We start from the raw sequence: 23,723 nt of genomic DNA, 5'->3' as shown, positions 1-23,723 counted from the left end.
CAAGTATGCTTTATTTAGACACGCTTTAAAATAAGCCTCTGAAATTACATCTGGGATTCTGACGTTTCACTCACGCCAAGATTTAGGTATACTAGTTTGTATAAAGCAGTAAAATGTTTTCTGAAGTTCTGAAAAGCCAAGTCACTGAGTTAAGGAAGTCAGTGGCTGAGCACCTGGAGCCAAGAAGTGTTGTAACAGTAACCAGCTTTTGACAGCTGCAGCCTTTTCCGCAGGTGCAAAAAGTATTTTCTCCATTTCAGTTTGGCTCAGTTTAAGTTCAATAACTAGTTCAGAATTTAGAAAGAGATTTGGTTTTATGTGATCTCTCAGACCTCATGTTCGACTGAAAAGTAAGGGAGGGGAAGGGAAGGTTTCCCCACCTTCTTAGCACTTTCAAAGCCCTCATGGAAAGGGCGATCACAGACAGCTAGGATGATCAGAGTCAAATATTATTTTGCTTTCAATTAAGTTTATTTGAAATGTAAATACTGTTTGGAAGATTCAATATTAAATCAAATGGATTAATTGATTTTTGATTTAAAAGACCGATTAGCAGCAGGTACATGAAGTTTAGTCTCAGGTCCCACCCAAAGCAGCTAAAGCTTTATATTTTATTACATTAGAAAGTGGTGAAGCTTCATCGATTTACACATATTTCTTAAATATAGTCTTAACAAACAGATATCACTGGCAGCTGGATGCATCTAGCTAAACAAACACCAGCACTGCATCCTAAAAGTACAATCCCCATCATCTATCTTTGATTATTAAAGGAGCTTGCAATAATTAATTTAGCTGAAGATGTTAGAAGCTAAGCGAAGAAACACCAGCCTGAGGACAGGAATCGCATCCCCATTCCATGCCAGCCACCACCTCCTTAGCAAGACTAGGGGGCTATTTCTCAGTCCTACCATTCCATAGATAGAAATGAAGATCCGGGATAATGGTATGAAGCTACTTCTGTCCTAACAGTTTGAGAGTTACTGTGCAATTCTTTTTTTTAAAGATATGGCATTACACAAATACAAGCAAACAAAAAGCCCTTTACTTTTTTTGTAAAGTTAAAAATAAGCAACTATACTTCCTCTCATAGCAAAATGCAAACAAGTGCTAACGTTCTAAGCAATGCTCAATGCACGTTTTACCATTCACATCGCCTCTAACTCCTCAACTCCAAGAGATGTTGCCTTACTTTTTTGGAAGCACGTTGTCGGTTAAAACGATCACTGAAGTAATCTTAACTACAATGCTAGTAACAAGTATTAGGCAGTTTCGCAGAAGGATTATCAAACTAAACTCCCACTGAATTTAAGACTCCAGCATGATTTTGAAAAACAGATGTCTGTCTCCTTAGAGCACATAATGAAAAGCCTAAGAATAGTTATAAGACAAGTTATTACAACTTGTAGCTAGTTGCATCAAAATTGGAAGTGAACTTTTTCTAGACAAACTGCAGTACTTAACTGCACTTGAACATATCTGGGGCATAAGCATAAACTGCTGCACATGTAGGCACTGTAATCAGTGCCATGATCAGAATGAGACCGAGGAAATTACCAGAAGGTGAAGATGCAAATATTTTGAAGCTTTACACAGACAGAGGTTGGAGGAGCAACAAGTGAAAAGTATTTACAGAACATGACAGAGACAGAGCTCAAGGAAACCTTTCTCTGTGAAGGGCAAGCTTTCTACATGAATCAAGTTGTGATGCAGTGAGGTAGGGGAGAAGTCACGAGAAGCAAGTTTTCAGAAAGAGTGTTGATACTACAGAAGACTCAACAAATACTTAATTGAAGTACCCTAAAAAAGAAAAAATAAAAATCATGTTATATTTCAATACCTAGCTTGCAATGTAGAAGGAAGCTTATCCTAAGAAGGGGGTGTTTAAAACAATCCTAACTTCAAAGTAACGACTGATGGCTTCAGAGTGACTCCACAACACCTGGAATTATTTGCAAGATAACAGATTTAGGCTGCTATATCATAAATTTGAATGTAATCAGGAACTTTTTAAAAAAAATTTTGGACATCAGTTTCAGAAGCTAAGTCTGCCTTCACTCTAGGTGTGCCTTCAGAACAAGTAAAGAGTCAAAATTGATTTTACTCATTCCCAATTCCTCAGATTTCAGCAGAATTCTGTGAGGAGGAGGAAAACGAACAAAACCAAACACTCACACACTGTTGCAAGCGCTAAAAGGTAACAAGGAGATGAGTAGCACCCACCAGGTTCATTAGGAATCACGTGTCAAGTAAGAACTCTGCTTTGATAGAGTAACAGGCTTTAGGGACAGGACAGAACCTACAGAGTTCATATATCTGGAATTTCAAAAGACTTCTGATGTAAGCAAAACGGTCTATAGCGAATGCAAAACTTGTCAGATAACCATACCAAGACAGCAGTTATCAAGGGCTTAGCCAGCATGTGACAACGTACCAAACAGGAGCCCAGTTCAGTTCACTGATTTTGTTACCAGCAACAGATGGTGGAAAACAGAGTAAGCTTGTCATACAGTGGACAAAGCTGGGAAGAACCGTAAGATAGAACTAACTTTCTGCATAACTGAGAAACTGGAAATCTGTTCAAAAAAAAAAAACCCCAAACAATTCAATAGAGACAGGTACAAAGTACTCTCAGGTGGGAATAATTAACAGAGCAAATAGCAAGATGGGTCCTTCAGAAGAAAGCTGTGGGTTACATTGGACCAACAAGCTGATCATGAAACAAGCACTAAGCTGTTGTAAGAAAGTCAAATGTATGGGGGTGCACAAACAGGAATGTCAGCTCCTGGGCACATGAAACAGTTTCTCTACTCCACTCAATACAGAAAAGCCTCAGTTGGAGGACAAAGCTGGGCCTTTAAGAACCACGCTTAAAGACCAATGTGAACTAACTGGAGAGTTTAGAAAAGAACAAGAATGGTTAGAGCTGAAAAACCCATGACCTCCCAGGAAGAACTGGATACACTAGGTTTATTCAGGCCAGAAGTACCACAAGGCTGTATGTTTGGAGGAGGGAAAAACGGAACATGCAGGAAACAGGAACATGACAAATACTAGTTCAAATATTTTTAAAAGAATAGCATAGGGTAAAAATAGCGGTCCTTCACATACATCACAGTTAGGGAGTAAACATGAACTACAACAAGGAAAATGTCTAGTTTTACACCCAAAAATGTTTAATACTGAGCTAAGCGCTGGGCTGAAAAGAAAGCAGAGTTTGAGAACTAGTCAAGCAATAAGAATCACATTAAGTATGTGTAAGCCTGTCATGGGGCAAGGGACTCAACTAACCCACACACTTCTCAGCCCTACTTTCCTTAGGGCTATCTCCATTTCAAGCTACTGTAATGTCTTTGCTTATCCTCTTACCGAACATGTGTATTCTGAATGAGCTAGAAGTTAGCCTTCTGATGTGCAAATTACAACTTCAGGATTCTTAGCCTGACATTCGCACATTCAGTTTTTTCTCTTTTTGTTGCAGAGTAAAATAGCCACAGCTGCCACATATTTTCTTCATACAGAAACAGATCAACCCAAATTATCTCTTACGGTAAGTAATTTTCTAGCAACACTGTGGTACACTTCTCCTCTGACTAAGGGGCATCAGAATCAGAAGGCTGAATATACACAGCTTCCTGAGCTATCTAAGAGCCTGTAACAAACATTGCAGCACATGACGCAAAAGCTTTCACTGATGCAGTATCACAATGTGTCCTCACAAAAATATATTCACCTTCTACTACAATTACAGCCTTCAGCTTGGTTAAGACTTCCCGTGTATGTAAATTAAATCCTCCAAAATGAAAACTAACATATCCTAGATTTTACAGATGGGGAGTTGAAGCAGACGGCCCTAGCTACAGTCAGTCAGTCACAAGGAAGTCTGTGGCTGAGAGAACCTAAGTTACATGCTCACATTCAAGTTGTAAAGATCTAAAGTCACCAAACTGCAGAAGAAGGAACTCTGAGGAACAGTTTAAGCGTAAAACAGTCATAAAAAGTTAGACACAAGCTGTTATAAAGAAAAACAACTTAGTATTTCCAGTACTAGAAATAGTTTTCCAGGGACCCCTCTGATTAGCTATAAATGTCATCCTTCTGACTAGATCTGTGAAGCAAGAGAATAGGAAGAAAAAAAAAAAAAAAAAATCACAGTCCATGCTACTCTCCAGGAGTTCAGCAATTTCTTACTCAAATATTAGACAGGTCTGCTCAGGATGTAGTGCTAATGGAAGACGATGAGATAAGCAAGTACACACATAACTAACTCAAGTAGACTACCACACGTTCCGAGAAGTGAACACGCTAAACTTTATCCATATGTTCCAGTGACAGTAATATCTTCTTCTAAATAGTAACTTTGCCATTATATCTTATCTTTCAACAGCCCCTTACAGCAAGGTATGGCACTTAAGTTTAAGCCCTCAAGTTAGGTAGGCTTCTCAAACTCATCAAGCCTCAACTTTGTTTAAAAGTCACAGAAGTGAAACAATAATGAAAAGATAAGGCTTTAGGTTTCCATTCCTTTCCCTCCCCCACAACAAGAAATAAATCCCGTATTTTAGCCAATTTACATACATAAATAACTATTTGATGGTGTTTTTGCTACTCCTTTCTCACTAAATACTGCATCACATTAAACTCCACAACGCAGCAGTAGTAAGGCAAGTTTACGCACTACTATGTTCAATTCACCCAATTCCAAACAGGATATCATGAATAATAATTTGCCACTACTATTAGACTGGCATAACTAAGCCAAAAGGTTTCTGGTTCCGTTTTTTAAATTAGGATTGTATAATTTAACTGCCAAAGGACTACCTTGCCATACAAACAGATTCTAAGCGCCTAAACACAGAAGAGAAGTCTACTATATTGTGAAAGCAAAGCTGGCTCACACAGTGATATAAAAGCTACCTGCAACCTCCTCAGCCATCCATGTGTTGTATAAGGAAGAGTGAGCTGCAAAAGAGAGAGAAACCAGCAAATGTGGGAACGTGCTTGAGGCTGAATGGATACACAACTCCACACTGATTCACATTCTACAGCACGCCTAAGCCTCTAAATTTAAACACACTCTTCATATTTTGCACACTAGGGACATCTTTTGGACTCAGGAAGTTGACAAAGCTACAGGGTTTGACGGATCCAAAGGACACGGGGCTTTCTGCCACTGGCATGTTGGACTTCCACACCTCTAAAAATGAGGGATCAAACCAACTGAGTACTTGAAGAAAGGAAGACAAGTGCATTTTTCAGTGGGAAGGCAGGGGGGAATTAAAGATAGCAGCACCTTTAGAACAAGGATTTGCCCTATAAGCAAACTTTGAATGACAGAATTAAGAAGTCAAGCATCACACAGCATCCACTAGCAGCCACTCTGTATAAAATGCAAGCTAGTCAGGGATACTTTATTACTACAAAGCGTGCAGCCACAATGAAGGTGATGCACAATGTGTACTATGTGTACAGTACTAAAGGTATGATTTAGTACCATTTGCATCAACATAAACTACATAGCAAAAAATTAAAGATGTCACAATAATAATCTGTACAGCCCAGTTAGGTTAAACACATTTACCCTACAAATTAAGTTTTTTTTCCCCCCTCATCCAAACTCCTCAAAGGCATTAATGCTGCTCACTAAGTTATTTGAGATGGAAATTAGAGACCTCAAGTTAATAACACTAGCAGAAGTTCCTATTATTCCCATTCACGGCTCAAGGGAAGAGGCGGTAGAAGAGAAGAATGTTATCACGGTCTTGTCTGAAGTCTCATTGGAGAGTAAAGAGAGAGAGAGAGAGTGTGTGTTTTTTTTTTCCCCCAAAACCTGGCACACCCCAACTTTAAAACAAAAATCACTAAATTGCAAATGCAATCTTTCACAAGCCAATGAGACATGTATTAACAAATCAACACCAAACCAACTGCCCAAACAGTGGCTGTTAAGAAAAAACAGGTATTCTTCAGAAAAAGGGAGCGCAGACCCTGCCTTCCAGCACTGCAGATCTCAAGTAGTCTAAAGCACAGAAGTAAGGGTAGACAATGCTGTAGCAATTCTCACCAAACCTTCTGCTGGACCAGTTGGGTTCTAACAATAAAAGCTGAATAAATGGAGAAATGGCTTTCTCCCTTCTCAAATGCTTTTTCCACAGTGACACACATCTCAGTATACTGAGACAGTTTTGCAAATGACACTTCTCACATCAGCTCTAGGCAAATATTGTTTGATTTCACACTCTTAGTTCTATCTGTACAAACAGACTTACACTTGTGGAAGAGCAATCGGTTCCAATTGTTACTGGGCAAGGCTCTTTGAGTTGGTCCAGAGCTCTAGTCCTACAATTTGACCAATCCCTGAAAGTATTTTTCCAGTACTTAACTACATTAGAGTTTAATTTTTCACTGGAAATTGCAGTGTTGCAGTACTAAATTCAGAGGAATAGTGCTAATATTAGCTAATCGTAGGACTCAATCTTATTTCTAACACACAAGAACTATAAAATACATGATATTGTTTCAATAAGTTACAACCAAGTTCAAGGAGAGGAAAGTAAACTAGTTTTATTTTTATAACCGAATGAATTTTTTTCGCATTTAAAAATAATTTAAGTGTTTTATATTTTTAAAAGCATAATTTTAAACTATTTGCATAAAATACCGCTATCAGTAACCTAACAGTCATAAGCTAAATAACGCATTTAGTAACAACCCTGTCTATTTCCCACACCAGCAACCTAAACAGTAACAGAAATGCTGCCTTCAGAAGTTACTTCTGCCCACTACAAAACATGAACAGTTTAGGAGTTTCTTGCCAGCTTAGTGATAACGTTATTTCCAAAACGGAACCAACATAAACAAACTAGCACAAAAGGTAGAAAGGGCAATATTGAAGAGCTGATTTTCGATCACCTTGACATCAGATTCTTCTATAATCACATAAGGCTGCAATATCCAGTTTGATCACCACAGACTGTAAAAAAACAAAAGTCTACTGGGGAGTTAAAAAAATGTTTTTTTTTTTTAAACAGACATTTTAAAGAACATCCCTAAGGCAATCCATTTTCTGAAAATCTGACTGTCTTGATCCCTCTAGCAGAGGGCTTGCAGTTAAGAGAAAACAACAAAGTTTGGATTTCTGCATCAACTCTTTCATCACTGGATTACAGTATTTCACTGACAGCAAAGCTACTGTTAACCACAAAAACTTCATGACATGTCTAGAAATAAGTTGTCAGCATAAATGGCTACTTCTCAGGTATACACAGTCAAACTAAAACAGGTTGCCTACCAAAAAAACCAGCCATTGAATTACAAGGAGTTTACATAGCTTAGATAGCCCATTTCACTAATTCTAGGGAAGAAATTTGAGGCTAGGAAAAGAGCTATCTTTTGTTCATTAACCTTGTCTCCTCCAGAAGTGCTCATATAGCACTTTGCATGTTTGGTGTGTGTCCCCACCATTAAGTTTGTTTCTTCTAGATTCTACATAAAAAACAACAGATGTTTCTGAAGAATAGAGGAGTTCAAAACAACTTGGAGGAAATAGTGGAAGTGGACAGGAGCCTCTTACATGTTCTTCTATGATGTATTTCAAAATTTTTAATTTTGGACATTGATGCAATAAGACTAAAGACCAGTTAAGGTTTTGTGAACATTTATCTGCAAGACCATTCTTACATAAATATCAGACCTCAGAAATGTAGTAGTCTAAAAATAGCCCAAAAGGTTTATGTTATAGAAATGAAAATTTAAAGTAAACAGAGGGTTAAAAAAAAGAAAAAAAAACACACACAGAACACAACAAACCACAACGCCTGCACATTTGCAGGGGAGAAGGAAACTCACCATTGCCAAAAGGCAGATTTGCTGTGTATATTATCACCTCCAAAATATGCAAAAAGAAATGTAAGTCAAGATATAAATACTAACACTTTCCATTAGTGAGAAGTCTTGTTAAACCTTTAACCTAAGAAAATTCAAAGCACAAACAGAAAGAATAAATTCTTAGAATAAAACTCTCAAAACAGCATCAGAAATGTAGGAGAAAAAAAAACTTTGGAAAGTTTTAAGTGCACATGTTTCTAGAGGGAATAATCTATCAAACCACAGGAGGCAACTAGAACTGCCATCATCACTGTTAGCACAAAGGAATGTAGATGGGGGGAGCACAGCACAAGAGGAAGGGGGTGAAAGAGAGAAGGGAAAAGGAGAAGAGAGGAAAAAAAGGGTGCTGCAATAATGGCTACCAGACTGTAGAGGAATTTCTATAAGAAAGAAGAAATCCTACATAGCATTTATTTTTTTTTTTTTTAAATCAGATGTAATAAAATGAAAATGATCTCAGGGTCAAGCTTTCTGTTCATCTGTCAATTAGATTTTCATAAATATAGCTTTATGACATATACTAAGCTTCCAAAGCTTAACTCAGATAGTTGAGAATACAAACAATCTGTCTTCTTTCAGCCTCCTAATTCTCCCAAACCATAGTACCCTGCAAAAAACTAGCATCCAAGAGGAAACAGAGAAGTTCTACTATACCAGTTTTAAAACACCCAATTATATGACTTTACATTCTCAAGAAATCTGCGGGTTACAAACTGGCTGGCACAGCCTTTATAGGCCAGCCAGAGTACCACAACACAGAATACCCTAAAACGATAGCATTAGGGAGATGATCCTGCAGATTAGTATTTTAGATTTATGTCCAATAACTACTATATAGTTCCATATAATGGAAGAGTAGACTCTTGTTACTGACAAAAAGACACAGATCATTGAAAAGATCAAGATTAATGCAGATAATATTTCCCAGAAATTCAAATAAACCTGTTGTAAACTTCTTTTTTTTAAATTAGGAGCGCCATGTTAACAATATAGAGCCTAGCTTATTTTAAACTGCTTGAGCTGCCACGTGTAGGGAGCTAAAACAAAATCTCTTGCCGCTGAGTGCAAGTCTTCCAGGCAGTTTCAGAAGTGCAATAGTTGTAAAGATAGAAGCCCTTCTGGCTTCATCACGTACGCTATATCACTAATAAAGCCAGATCACAAAAAAATCACATTTCATTAGGAAAGTTTTTACTATTCAGGAAACATTGTATTCCAGATTTCATAAGTCTGCTTTGCAGCAAACAGATAATTCACAACTAAAACATATCCAAAAACATTTTAGCTTGCCACACCACACGCAAACTTACTGGTTGTTGCCAAAAACGGCTTTGACGAAAACATTTTACTGCAGCGAGGCATATGAATTGAAGGCAATGTAACAGTAAAGGCTGTAATAACTGTTCTCAGGAGCTAATTTTAATGTAAGCACAGTGAACCAGAAAATAGATTTGACCAGCTGGCTCAACTCATCCTGAGGCCTAGAACTCAGCATGCACATTAAAAGCCAGTCTCTTATCTGGTCTGACTCACCAAGCCACTCTCAGCCGAGCAACCCAAAAGTTCTAACACTGCTACAAAGCACTATTTTTGTAACAGCTATTTTCTGAATAGTTATGATGGCTACATGATTTAACTAAAGGGAAAATGGCTTAACTTTCAGATCTCTGCCAGAAGAGTCAAGATAACTGATGCATTGCTAAATGAGAGGATCATCTGCAACAGCCAGCCTGTCTCATGAGACCCAAAGTGACCTCTTTAAACGGCATCCAAAATTTCAAGTACACAATTTTATTTAGCCTTCAACACAGGCTGCACAGGAAAGGAGACCTTTAATAAGTCAAATAATCAGAACAAAGCCACGTTACTGCCCTTGGAAGGGCTAGAATAATACAACCTGAGAGCATATTTACTCTTAAATCTCAAACTTGCTCTTTTTAATCCAACAAGTCTTTATACTTCTAAGCCATAAATAAGAAACCGACTTTCATATTGCTGAGGGGAGGAGAAAGAAAAAAAGGCACAGTTTATTACCAGGAATAATAAAAACATTTGCAGCAGTTTGCCAAGCAGCTATTGTTGCAAGCATGCACCTACTCTGACGTAACTCTATCCTTGAGCAACAGAAGGAAGAACCGTCTCCAAACACTTCGGTATGTACATATATACACACAAACATGTTTTTCTACATCTCACAAAAGGCTGCCTGCCCGGAGCTCGTGTCTCCACGATCGCCAAAGCCTGTTCCCCTCCCGGAACGCGCAGTACAGGCCAGAGCCCTCGCCTGGAGCGGCAGCTCCGTTTTGCAAGGCGCAGCACTGAAACACAGCAAACGTCAATTTCCATCCCGAGGAGCAATTATTAATGCTAATAAGCCTTCCTTCCACCAGTGCATTAGGCAGCTCCCGTGTTGCTTTTACGCGAACTCTGAAACTAATGGAAGGGCAGAACAGAGCTAACCTTTACCTCGAGCCTCTGCCGAAGGATCATGTCTCCCTAGCCTCAACGGCAAAAATAAATATACATGTGTACATATTCACGCACGTATATAAGGAGGTGGATGGGGATCGGAACCAGCAGTTTCAGAGCAGCACGGGGGTGCTGCTGGCGGGTGACCCCCCCCCCATCCCTTCCCGCACCTCCTCCCCGCAGCCCCCCGGCCGCAGCGCCCCCCACTCCGCGAGGGGCCTCGCCCCCCCCCCCGGCCCAGCTCCTTGGCGCACGGCTCACGGAGGGGCCCAGCCCGGTCCCCCCCGGCCCGAGGGCGCCCCTCCGCCCTCAGGCCCCGCGGCCGTTGGCGCCCCCCCCCCCGCCGCCCCCAACGGCCGTTACCTGCCGGCTGCCCTCGCGACCCCCTCACCCTCCCCCCCACCCCGGCAGGGCGCCCACAGCCCGTACCTGCGCCCGGCCGGGCCGCCTCCCCTCCGCATATGAACAACGCTTCTCAATGGCAATTGAACAAAACACAACAGGCTCCTCCCCCTCCCGGCATCTGCCCGCTCCCATTGGCCGAGCTGCCCGCCCGCTGCCCTTTGACCCGCGCTACCATTGGGCGGCCTGAGCGTTGGCCCCAGCCCACAAGGGGCGGGGGGTGGGCCCGCTCCCAACCGGGACGCGCAGCTGTGATGCCGGGGGGGGGAGGGGGGGCGGGGAGGGCACACTGGACTACAGCCCCCACAAGGCATTGCGGCAGGGCTACTCCCTTCTCTCATTGGCTACCTAGGGAGCATGCGGAGACGGGCCCGTGAGGGGCGCGGAAGCTACGCCCCTTGCCCGGGGCGATGACGTCAGCGCGTCCCCCGGATGGAGCCGCTAGGAGGCCGCGCGGCTCCACCGAGCGGCTCCGGCCTTGCTGCGCACGCCCGGTGGGGCGGCCCGCGCATGCGCGCTGGCGGCAGCGCTGGAGCAGGGCGGGAAGCGGTCGCGGCCCCTGTCAGCTCATGGCGGCCTCGTCGGCGGCAGGGCCAGGGCCCGGGCCGGCCTCTCCCCACGGAGAGGCGGAAGTGGTGCCATTTTCTCTTTCCTTTCAAAAGGGAGGCCAGGGGAAAAAAAGAACCACACATCTGCTTCTTATTCTGCAAGAAATGCTCCTATGAGAGTTTTTCAAAAGCGGTTATGAGTCAGCTGTAGCGAGGAAGTGGGATGTGTTTGGAGCAATTACCTTGTACACTTGTCAGGGCAGAGGCTGCTTTATGTGGGTGCATAATCCCCGTGATGAGAAACCCAGCCCTGATTTACTGTTGCCTGCAGGCTTGACGTTACTGCGGTGCAGGTATTTTTTGTTAATGGTAACTGTTAACAAGCTCTTTGCATCCCTTTAACAAGCATCTGCTATTTCAGCCTTCTGCAACCTGTTCTTTAGTGTTTGCACATGGAGTTAACAGAGGGCTGTGTTTCACTCCCTCACCTTTCCTTTTACCCAGAAGTTTTTTGGTTGACTTTATGTCCCCATCCTGTAAGTTTCTGATGAATTACAAAATGGTGCTGCATTCAGCCTCTAAGATAACGTTGCCATGCAGAGTCTAAATCATAACTCTGTTCCTGGGACATCCTTACTTGTGCTTGCGTATTTTCCAGGCTTTAAATTTTAACTAGTTTCATTAGGAGGCTGATAATTTAGAACTAATTGTATTTCGAACATCGTATCAACCTTACTAGGTTTTGCTGCTTGTTCTTCACCACTCTCATCCCATCCTTTTCATCTTACGCAAACCCTGAAGTACCTGGTTTCTTGAAGCCATTTGCATATTTATTTTATTTGTATAAACCTTAGGCTGAAATCTTTTCAAATAGTTTTTCAAGGTACCTTTCTGAAATTGTACAATGAATATTTAAATTAGCAGACTAGTTCTCTGAAGAGCAACACTTACCTTTCTTTAGAAAGATCTTGGAAGTGATTGAAAGACCACAGACAAAAGTACACCGCTCTCTCCCATAGTTCAGTCCTGGCCCTTGAAATACTTTCTAGTTGTGCTCATTTTGCTTCTGGCTTTATTGTGAATTCTAGTACATGGGAAATTGTAGTTCATCTGCTTTCATGATCCTATCCACATCTTTGGCAGGGATTTGGCTCCATCCTGTAATCAGTTTTGAACACAGAATTCCCCACTGAAAACAATTTATCCCTGAAGCATTTTATTGCTAAATCCTTATCCAAACTTAGAATTAACCGTTTAGTAAAAACCAAAAAAAAAAAAAAAAATCATAGTGTAATTTTATCTTTCACAACCACTGTATCTAAGTATTCTACCCACTGGAGTTTAACAGACTAAGGTGAGATATTTTAATGCAAAAATTAGATTTGCCCTTACCTACAACTTCAACTTTTCCAAACCATTTTCATAGTGTTGAAATATTAATGTTGCAGTGAAGCCACAATACTTTCTTCCAACCTCTTGCACTATTTCTGCTGCAAGTGAGGTAAAACCAGAGGGAACTTCATGGTTCTAAAACTGCTTCTCGATTGCAGCTGTTTACTTCACAGCCATTGCGGCAGCAATGGAGGAGGCATGTGAAAAGGACTACAGCCTCACTCCCCCAGCAATCTGTGCTCCTGCTCTCAAGTTCCACAGTCTGGATACTACAGCTAAAGTAAAAACTTTGCAGTAATTAAATTACCTGATGGATTAGATAACTCTCAAGTCTTCTTTCTCCTCTTCTGTAGCGCTCAGATCTTTCTCCCCTCATCTTCTTTTATCACCTTCCATTCTTTTCTCCAGCTTTATCAGCCTTTTTCCATTGCCTCAATGGCTGATACTCTGATCTCATGAGGTGGAGCTGCTTTCAGCCATCTGTAGCCCTAAAATAGGTGGGGAACTAAGCCCACTTAACTAGTGATGTTGCAGAGGTAGTACCTCCTCTGATCAACTGATTACTTCCCACTGTTTATCACAGGGGCAAGCCACGTGCAACCACAAGGGTCCACAAAAGCTAGGGACATAGGAGTAAACAATCATATCTGAGACAGGGCAGGTGGCAGCTTTAATAAATAGCATTCCGTACTCAACCATAGTCTTCTCTTATTTTATACCCAAGAGTAAAACTCTGGCAGGGATCCAGTTTATAATTCAGATCTTGGGAAACAGACCCAAATTTCCCCCATGACAAGGTTCAGCAGTAATTCTCTAGCACTTTAAATATCTAATTACAAACATGCTATCACATGTTAAAGTGGTCGATGTCTGTTCACTCAGCTGTGTGTCTCCAGGAAGAGCCATCTGTTTCCAACAAAACAGTGAGACGTGAATGTAGACAGGTTTCTAAATGAAAAAAAAAAAAAAAAACCTAAAGAGATAGTAACGCAAAGCTGTCTTCACAATAAAGCACAGACAGAAATAGGTGCAATGAGACAATCAGAATTACCTTCAGGAGGTTTTCACCTATGGGAACTCATGTGTGGCATGATGGCTCTAAGATACAATTTATGGGTTATTTTATGTACCCAAAGTACTGGAGTAAGCATGTGCGTATCTCCACTACATATACAGGATGATAGGATCAGTTTGGTCCAACTTCATCCCTATTTTCCATATAGAAACAGCAGTTCCTCTTACATCCCGTCTCAAAATGCGTAGCTCCTAGCTCCAGTCATTCAGGAAGCAAAGGAAATGTTTTTCTCTCTGTAGTGAGAACATGGGAGATGGGCATGAATTACATGTTGGCTTTGCAAAAACGACAGATAAACCTTAACACCATGTGTGTGGTACTAAGCTGCTGCCAGTCTGGGTAAATTACCACCTAAGATCCAGAAAGGAAAAGAGGAGACTATGCAGCTCAGTACTTTTTAAATTATTATTTGCAGATAAGGAACCCAACAGCTATATGATCTAGTTATTGCTTTAAAAAATTAAAATGCAAAGATCGTTCAGACATTCTAAAATGCACAGTTGCTCATAAATTCAGATGGGCATTTCCAATACGCTATTTCAAATTGATCAGAAAAATATTTTACTTCGCATACTAATCATTCTTTACTCTTTTACTTAGCTAATATTACTAAGCCAAAAGTTTGCTACCTACATTTGCTACCTACGATGGTCATTTCTAATGACTTATAGAAGCAACACAGGTAAATGGGTGAAGATGTTGATAGCAAGTCTCAGGGGAATTTATTCCAAATCATGGTATTTCTCTTTGTGTCGCAATCATTATTAGTCATTCATCTGTTTCACCATGAAATACGTACAATGGAAATAGGGCCTCTGCTTCAGAAGACAAGTTAAATTTTTGAAGGCCTGTCAGAAAGATTCCAGAACAAACAAAGCCTTTGCTGATCCTGTTTACCTCAGGGTCAATTAGCAGTCCCCCTAGGAAGCGAGCAGGCAATCTGGCTTCCATCTCCCGACCCATGGGGTCTCCACGCTACTGAGTGAGGAAAAAGAAACTGAGCTGACTTTGGAGTCCGATGTAGAGCAGGTACAAGAGACGCAGTTTATGTGTTGAGGGGTCCTATGATATCCTGCATGTTTTCAGCAGATGTTTGAGCATAGTGAGCCTCATCAAAGATGCTTTTTATACTTCTGCATTCTCTCTGTGCAGCAGTTTCACAGCTGAGCATGCAGGTTCTGGGCATAAGAGGAAGTTCTGCCACTAACTATGTTTATCAGTTGGTGGTTTTAATACTAACCTCTTGCTCTGACTGCTCAAGCCGATTTGTTTTCTTTATGAGGTGCTTTTCCTTAACTTACGTTCAAGGGTTTGTAACAAGTAAGATCAAGCAGTAAGAATGCTAAATAAATAGCCTGGAATTGAGAAGCAAAGCAGTGTTCAGCATCTAAATCTGGAACAGAGGGTCAACATCTTGGGATATTAGAGTCAGGAGTCTCTCATATACCGCTACAAGTTGGCTGGACATTACGTTCCTTGTGAACTCTTAAAAGGATGTTGAAAAAGTTGAGTTAATCACAACCAGATCAGGTTTTATTGAATTTCATGGAAGGGTGACTCCGTCCTGTGCCCCTTGTTGGCTGCTGCCTTTTCCTGCACCCAGCGGTTCACCTCCATTGCCTGCTACTCCAGCTACACAGTTGCCTGCTTCTTAAAAGGAGCCATCTGGCCAGGATATACTTCATTTTCAGGGTATGAATTAGCCACAAAATTTGTTAAAGGGCAAATCGAGCTCCAAGTACTGAGCCGATACAGCATTATTCTGCTTTTCACTGCAATTCCCTAGGAACAGCCCCACTCATGAGAACTCTAAATTGCTAAGAGTTCAGCCAAAGCATCTTCTGCCTACTCAAGTTTCTAGTCCCTCCTACATACATCGCCAAGTGCCTTGTTCTTTTTGCACAACATCAGTACATAGGACTTCCTCCCTAGACCTTCCCTACAGTTGCCTGCTTTACATAATGGCTTATTCACCTCCAAACGGAGCCTTTTTTCAGCCCCTAGCTCTTCCCCAACTCGGCTTTCCCTGAAAAGAGCCTGGGACAGCTGCATCCAGGTGCAGCCATGAGGGCTACTTGAGTTCTCAGGTTCCCATGTTTTCTGTCAGGACAGGGCTTGCACAAATCTTACAAACTTCTCTAGTGGTTTCCAAACGAAGACGCAGGAAACACGGATCACAACAAATAAATTAGATTAACAAGCACTGGTACTTAAAATATACTGTGCACAACATATCTCACTTGATACGTTTCACCATGCTTAATATAGTATTTCCATATGAGCCATTTCAGCTGCTGCTCATTTTTTACGATTTTTTTTTTAAGGAGATAGTAGTTATCACTGTTCTGGTACTTTTTCTGTCATCACCTATCCAGAAATTTGAGGGAGCAAGAAACAAACTAGCTTTTATTTATAGTCCAGTGGAAACAATCCTGGATAAGTAAAGCACTTTCCTAGTGTAAGAATTGTTTATACCTTCACAGATATGATTTTCTTTTGTTCTACCTCAAAATCTGATAAGAAGTGGTACACAAGATGTGCAGTGGGCAGAGGCATTGTGTCAGGCCTTAATACCTTTTACCAGCTTATAGGAAACAAAGTTTTTTGAAACATTGAATGTCCCTGGGAAATAAAGTGGTTTTGTGAACAAATGTTGCAAACCAGTAATCTGCTTATTTCATGTCATCTCATTCCTAAATTTAGTGTGGTTAGATAAAGGAGGAACTATTTTAACGATCACATCCAAATTTAGGGCCAAATTTTCATGGTACATTTCAACCAGGCAGAGTGGTATATACCCAAGATTTTAGACATGAATTCTTAACATAAGTTTGTGCATGCTAATCATCAGGTATATTCTCGTATTGAAGGTTTTTCTCTTACGTGTTATATTTCTAGATAATTTCCCCTGCAGATGGAAATTCAAATGCCATGTTTCTACTCATACTCCCAGACCTGCCTCCTCTGCTCAAACTAAAATTGTAGCCTGTCTCTCTGAAATCCCATTCCAGATACGTAAATGACAGATCAAGCCCAGAGTGACTTAAATAGAACTTTTATTTTTCTTTCCCTTTTCTCCTTGACTAATATAATCTTATCTCACTCATATCTATTCAGTATGCTGTTGCAATAGTTGTTGTAGCCATGTCCTTCAGCCACAAACGCATGCTCCGTGTCTTTCTGTTCAAAGTCCTTCGTGGCCTATTCCATCTGTACCTTTCACTAAAGCAAAGGCAGCTTCTGCCTCTGCAGCCCCCCAGATGCTGTGGAACTGCACCATAAGATCACCTAGTCTGACCTTTACTCACTGCAGGCGTTTACATTTAGCAATGATGCCTATATATTAAGCCCACAGGTTTCAATTCAACTAAAGTGTTTTAGTTCTGAAGAGGCTAACCTATGCTCTACAAAGAGAAAACAAGAGTGATCACCATTGCCTGAGGCTTTTACGATGGCCCAGATGATTCAGGAGGTCAACCAGGCCTTTGGCTGTAGAGGAAGGGGATAAAAAAAAAAAGACAAATGCACTTTCATGTCCCAGTTCTCTTGACTGGGAGGGAAATTTCTTTCTGACCCCCATCAACCCTGTGGCAGGGAGCAAGATACATCCATCAGTCTTGTAGAAAGAGGGGTTTCCTCATCACTTCAAAGCACTTGCTTAAACTATTCTGTATTTGAAACTATGAGCAGTCCACAGTGCCTCTGAAGGGAAAAGGTAATGTTTGAGTGAACAAATTAAAGAAATCTGTTTTAATGAAACCTGGTGTCTTTTGGATGTGTTTCAAGGCTGACTGACGAAGGTGCAAGTCCTGACCGAAGCTTTTTCTGCAGCTGGGATAGGTGCAAGGCCTCAATTTTTCTTCTGTGTTCTCTGGTGTCTAATACTATGGGAGCTGATCAAGTAGCTTTGCCTTCTGTGGAAGCACTTCCGAGGTCTCTTCTATCCGGTCGGCTACTTCCATAAATTGTGTATGACTTTAATCATGTTTGAGGCCTCTAATCCTTCCAAATTCAGCTAAAGTTGTCCAATTGGTTTAAAATACGTTACAGCGAGGACAGACAGGCGTGTACAGACACAGAGTAGATGAGTTGATAACTGTGTTGGGAAAAGGAAAGTGAAGGAGAGATAATTTCTCCTTCAACTTTGAGACGTTAGATTTGATTCTAGCCATTACCTTAACACTGAACCAGTAGTGTTACAAGCGTGGTGAAGGCCATGCACAAAGTCTTACTCCTAAAAAGGACTGCGCAGGAAGACTCTGATACAGATATCAGGTTCAGCAAGAGCCGGTGAGACCCTCCAGCCTAAACCTAGCACACATGGAGGCTCCAGTTTCCTCTTGAAGCTAAAGAAGCTTTTCATGATTTATTTTAAATAAATGGCAAGTGCAGTGCGTTGCTCATTAAGCAGCATTGCATATTTACAACTGAAAAAATACATCTTGATTTCAAACTGGAATGTATCTAACAAACTGAGAGCCACCAGAATCCGTAACGAAGATCAGTCACTGAACTTCTGTTTCTTGCTTATTAAACTCTCGATGCAGACCTCTTGGCTTTCTCCTGTGCCAGTCTTCAGGTTTCGGAGAAACTCCCTAGAAATACCTGCAAGGCTATACGGTTATCTCCTCTCATTTCTCCTCACAAGCTCTTGAGATCTACAGAAGCTTGACAAAGCCTGCAACTAGTGTGCTCGAGCCACTGCTAACCATGCTGAGCAATGCACAGATGCTCTCTTTTCCCTCATCGCTGCCCATTTCTCTCTTCTCATCTCATCCTTATTTTGGCAATTCTTCAGGCAAGGAGCGTATTCTTATTCTGTGTTGGTACAGTGCCTAGCATAACAGGGTCCTAGACCATCACTAGACTTCCTAGCTACTTTAAGTAGATGTAAAAATAATAATTGTAAAATACATGCAAGAAATGGCTTTTTTTGGGGGGGGGAGGGGGGTCTGTAAACCAAGGATTTTTCACTTGTCCAAAAAAAAATCAGTTAAAATGTCATACATACGGAACTGCAGATCCCAAATGGAGAGAGGCCACTGTAAACAGCTGAAGGAATTTTCCTTCCCCCAAGAGAGCTATCATCATATATGTTCTTTGAGGAGGAACAACTGCAATTTTTGAGTGTATGTTTCCTGTTTCAGTTCGTTTTGAATGTCCTAAAGCCCACAGATATTTGATTTATGACAAGAAAAGTATCCCAAAGTTTGTCATTAACATAGCTGTTTTAATTTTTTTTTACAAGCAGCGCATTTTTAAACTCGTTATATATACATGTGTGTTTATATGATATATGTCTGTATGCTAAGGCCTTATGTGAAAAAAATTAAAAGCAAACTTCAGAACAGCAATGTAAGGCTCTGCCTGTCTCTTTTTTTCCTGGTTACCAACCTTGTACAAATTAAAAACACATTAGCCACTTTGAAAATAAATCTGACTGCAGTTCAACCTCTTCTCTTTGGAGTTTTAGTTTGCAGATAGCAGTGGCATTCCACTGGCTAAGCCACTTGAGTGAATTTCCTGATTTTGCTTGGTCGCTTAATTTCCTGTTGGGCTCACATTTTGCCTAATTCAAGACAAAAAGACCCCTATAAATGGGATGAATGATTGAAATTGCAGAGCTGGACATAGTAATTTGATTGCAGTTCAGTATGTGCCTCTCTGAACAGAGGTAGAATTTCTGAGACATGCATATAAGTAACTCTAAAAATGTCTTTAATTCAGCATTTTCTCCCCTTATTGAATTACGGATATATGCATCCATATAACTGTAATTAAAGGTCTTCTCTTTGTGTTCAGATTTTAATGTGTGTCAATGACAAGTTTTCCCCTATTATGACATCAGTTTTCAGTCTCTAAAACAGGACAAAAATAAAACAATAGGAAATCCTACGGTCTGTTTTTCATAAAAGCTCTCTAGCACTACTTAGGAATATATTTGAAGCAGATCTCCTGCTCGGCATCATTTTTTTCCAGTGATAGCTTTACCTTCAACTTTTAATTACTCAGGACTGTGAATGGGATTAAATAATGCTTTCTCGAAAGCCGATAAATAATGGATTCCTAATACAGAAAATTTCGGTCTCTAACCTGAGTGTTCCACATATCTTACAGCTTTATACATTGCCTATCACAATACCTACATGCTGTACAAAATTACTAAACTAGAAAATCTTAAAATAAAATTGTGGGCTCTTTTCTCATGTTCCTTCCTCAGTGAAGAATACTGCAGTATCTATGCGGGCTTTATTTATAGGTCAGCTTAGTGGAAGACTTTATGAATTAAAAGACATGCTTTGCAATTTTATATCAAGACCATCAGCCAGGGCTCAGCCTGCTCTTTTCCAGGAAGGATTTCCAGGGCATCTGCATGTGAGAACGCAGCCTTTCACCAGCACTAGCAATGGTCCCAGCAGCAGGATCGGGACTTCAGACTCTGCATTGATTGAGGCTAATGTGAAAACTAAACTCATGATGACACCCTGTTAGAAGGTCTATTTCTGGAATATCCGTTATTCATGCTGGTGGAAAGGACGCCAAATTATTTATAAAGGTGAACTGAACACATGTGAAAATGCAATGTAACCATGGCTGTAGATGCTTGGGCCATGATTCTGAAAGGCCTGTTGAGAACCATGTTTCCAGCAGGCTGATTTGTGCCTTCTTCCCTGAAAAAATACTATTATTAAGCATTACTCTCATGTATGCCTTTTTTTCAGGTAGACTGCTAGTGGCAGGGGTTTTGCTTAGTTGTATGTCTGGTTAATGGCCTAGAAGATCATCACTATTTAGAGTTATTTCTAACAGGAACTGAGATCACAGATCAAATTAATGTAAGAAAGAACAAGGCAAGACGAGTCAATCCTGTGTTAGGAAAGACTATGTTCTGCCCTGTCAGAGCCTTATCTGGTAAATATTTTTACATCTCTGACTACTTTAAGCTGGCTCCTGTTTTCTTTATATTGACAAGCTGTGTATTTAAAACTACATCAATAAGACCACATTTAATTTGGGCACATTTTTAACCCCTTGCCTTTTCGATCCTTGAAAAATCCATTTTACATATCAAGGTCTGTATTGTAAAAGTACTGTGCCTAGGCATCCTTATGGTCATGAAACCAATGTACTGGTTTTTTCATGATTGTGGACCTCGTCTGAAGGTTACGTTATCTTTTGGGTTCTTACAAGAAGAAATAGATAGGCTGAGATAGGAAAAATATTCTTCAGAGCAGCCACGTAGACATAGACCTAAGAGCCTCTTGAAACCTTACAGACTTGGTCGTTCTGACAGTGGGCTTCAAATTTCTGTCTGTATTGCAGCAAAATTAAAAATGAACAGGACTAAGTTATTATGACTGTTTTGGGTGCTTCTATTTTTTATTTTATTTTATTTTATTTTATTTTATTTTATTTTATTTTTAAGCTAGCTAGCTAGGAGCAGCTATAGTTGAAATTAAACCCATCACTTCCACATAATTGAAGAGGGATTTACAGAAGATGCAGACGCTTTTCATGCCAAATGTTGTGCATGTACAGAATGAGAACCAACAATTACAATTAATTTCTGAGCCCATATTCAGCACCAAGGAAGCAGCAGTGTGCATCCTTATGTGCCCCACATGGATGGGGGAAGGGTTTTTATAGGATTTTGTACGCATTTTTTTCAATGATGTCAGAACTTGGAACTTAGGCAATGACTTAAGAGTTCTTGTGCGTGCACTTGTCTGGGCGGGCAAGAAGCTGCACTGCTCTAGCAAAGCCTGTAGTCTGGGACTGCAAAGAGTCAGGCAGCAGTTGAGAGCTTTAACTAAAGGTTACAGAAGACAAAAGCGGCGACTGTTGCATTCCACCTGTTATCTGTGGGAGTCAGCAGCGCTGCCTTCCCCCTCCAGCTTCCCTACAAGTCCTGGCAGCGCCGAGATAACGTTTCGTTTAAGATCTGCTGAGGCCAGGTTATCGATAAAGTTGAGAAAACGAATACCTTGAGGGAGCAGGACTAGATTTTCAGTTTGCTTAATTTATGGGCCAAGTCTAGTCTGGCACAATGAAAGTCCAGCTGTCAGTGTTCTTTGTCATCCGGCTTTTAGAGGATGTCATTTTGCTGGGGCAAGACATAAAAGGGGGTTTTAAGAACACTTTGCAGTCAAGTCGTGGTGGCTGACTACTGTGTTCTCTGGTTACAATTAACAGCACAGTCTAACCGAATCGCTCTGATTCTGTTTGTTCACAGGCCTGGGGCAACTGGAACATCTCTCTTTTGTCCCAGACTCCATCACCATGGCAACAAATGGGCAAATATTATAAATAATTTTTTTTTGCAAGTTGCCTGGTAAGTTTTCAAGACCACACACACACCCACACACCCACACTACAGGTAGTTCAAACTTGGGGATTAGCATGTTAAAACCACGGGCTTAACCAGTAAGCCTGGCCATGGCCCTGTTTCGTTCCAATGTCCATAACAAAGCATCTCAGCAAAGTCCCGTCTCACATTTGTGACTAGGTAAATATGTGGGCAATGCCCAAAGCCAGCCTTGTGGCTGTTGTCACCAGTAATTAAAGGGAAGACGAGGTCCTCTCCAGGACCACCCTGATCTTATCCTAGTTCTGCCACTGGCAGAGACAAAGCTCAGCTCTTGCACTGGGGTTTAGAGGTGGAACTTGTCAGCTTGTTAGCCACAGTCACCTAATTACTGTGGCCCAGGAAGCAGGACTCACCGTCCCTTCTGATGAACTCTGGCCCCAAACGGAGGGGCAAAAGCACCAACATCAGTAGCTCATCTGATAGAGGGAATGGAGGGAGGGGATTCATCTTCTGTGACTGCTCTGTGCGGGTCAAAACCCTCGCGTCACCGAGAGCCCCCGTGGGCAATGCTCTGTCTGTGCAGCAGCAATGACAGCTGCGGCTGCTGGAAAGTGCAGTGCCTTGGCATGGTCATTAGACTGATGGCTCATCTGGCAGCAGACCCTAGACGCTTGGAGAATGCTCTCATCTGTTGCCTCTGGATCCAGAAGCTAGCCAGAAGGCCTTCAGTTTTCCCTAACCTACAATTTGTTCGGCACCCTGAAACATCTCTATCGCTAGGGTATTTCATGGGAAAGTTTGCTTTTTGTGGGGCTACATGCTGCAGCTTGCCCATGTGTTTTTTCCCCTGTATCTAGACCATCTATTCTTTTCAAGTGACAGATACTAAAAGTAGTAAGCTGTAAAAACATGTACCACCAGAGTTGTAAAGAAAATCTCTTGGGAGACAGTAAAACAAACCAAACACCTTCCCCTTGCCCACGGTGCCAAACCACCTCCTTTTCTACCTCCCTGCCAACAACTCGCTCCTTCCACAATACCCACAGGGAGGGAGGTGGTAACAGATTAAAAAGTCAGAACGCCAGGTTACTCCCTCCTCGAGGTTTCCCAGCATGTACTGACGGCCTGGGGAACATGGGGGAAGGGGAAAGGAAAGGCTGGCTGTGCCCTGTGCAGAGCCAAGTAAGCATTCAAGCTTTATAAAATATATTAAATTCCAATCTCACTGGAGCCAGTACTGAAAGATTTCAGCAAGGCCAACACTTGACCTTTAGCAGACAATAGCCATGGCCCTAATTGGCAACTGCTCATTGTGTGTTTTCATGTGTTTTGAACCGGCGGGTTTCATGCTCATTCTCCTGTAGGCTCAGGTCTGAGGCTTTAAGTGGGAAACAGCAAAGGTTTGGTGATTTCTGATTGTTCTATAATGCCACCTGCTGACTCCAGGGCGACAGTAGCCAGTCTATCAAAAGTCCTTTCACAGAACCCTGCTTTAACTTTAGTGCTATTTATATTAATGGGATCATTCAATGCATTTCACTCACGTTCTGATTTAGAGTCCAAGGACAAACTGAAGTTACAAATCCTAAGTGATCACCGCACGATATAGTAGACGTTAACTATAGCAGCTTATTGTGCTTCA

At 41.3% G+C, this 23,723-nt stretch overlaps 1 protein-coding gene across 4 annotated transcripts in view; it reads right to left on the bottom strand.

The window, feature by feature from the left end:
* Nucleotides 1–10,893, bottom strand: part of FAM53A (family with sequence similarity 53 member A) — a 71,852-nt gene extending 60,959 nt beyond the window's left edge. For 2 of the 4 annotated variants that reach the window (XM_068943598.1, XM_068943599.1), the window contains exon 1: nt 10,786–10,818. The gene's annotated coding sequence lies outside the window, so the exon portion shown is untranslated. Of the gene's footprint in view, nt 1–10,785 lie in introns of all 4 variants that reach the window. The other 2 variants (XM_068943597.1, XM_068943596.1) reach the window with 2 other exon arrangements.
* Nucleotides 10,894–23,723: the final 12,830 nt, after the last annotated feature.

This window comes from Struthio camelus, chromosome 4 (genome assembly GCF_040807025.1).
Source record: "Struthio camelus isolate bStrCam1 chromosome 4, bStrCam1.hap1, whole genome shotgun sequence".
Lineage (NCBI taxonomy): Eukaryota > Metazoa > Chordata > Aves > Struthioniformes > Struthionidae > Struthio > Struthio camelus.
This window is presented reverse-complemented; position numbering and strand designations above follow the sequence as displayed.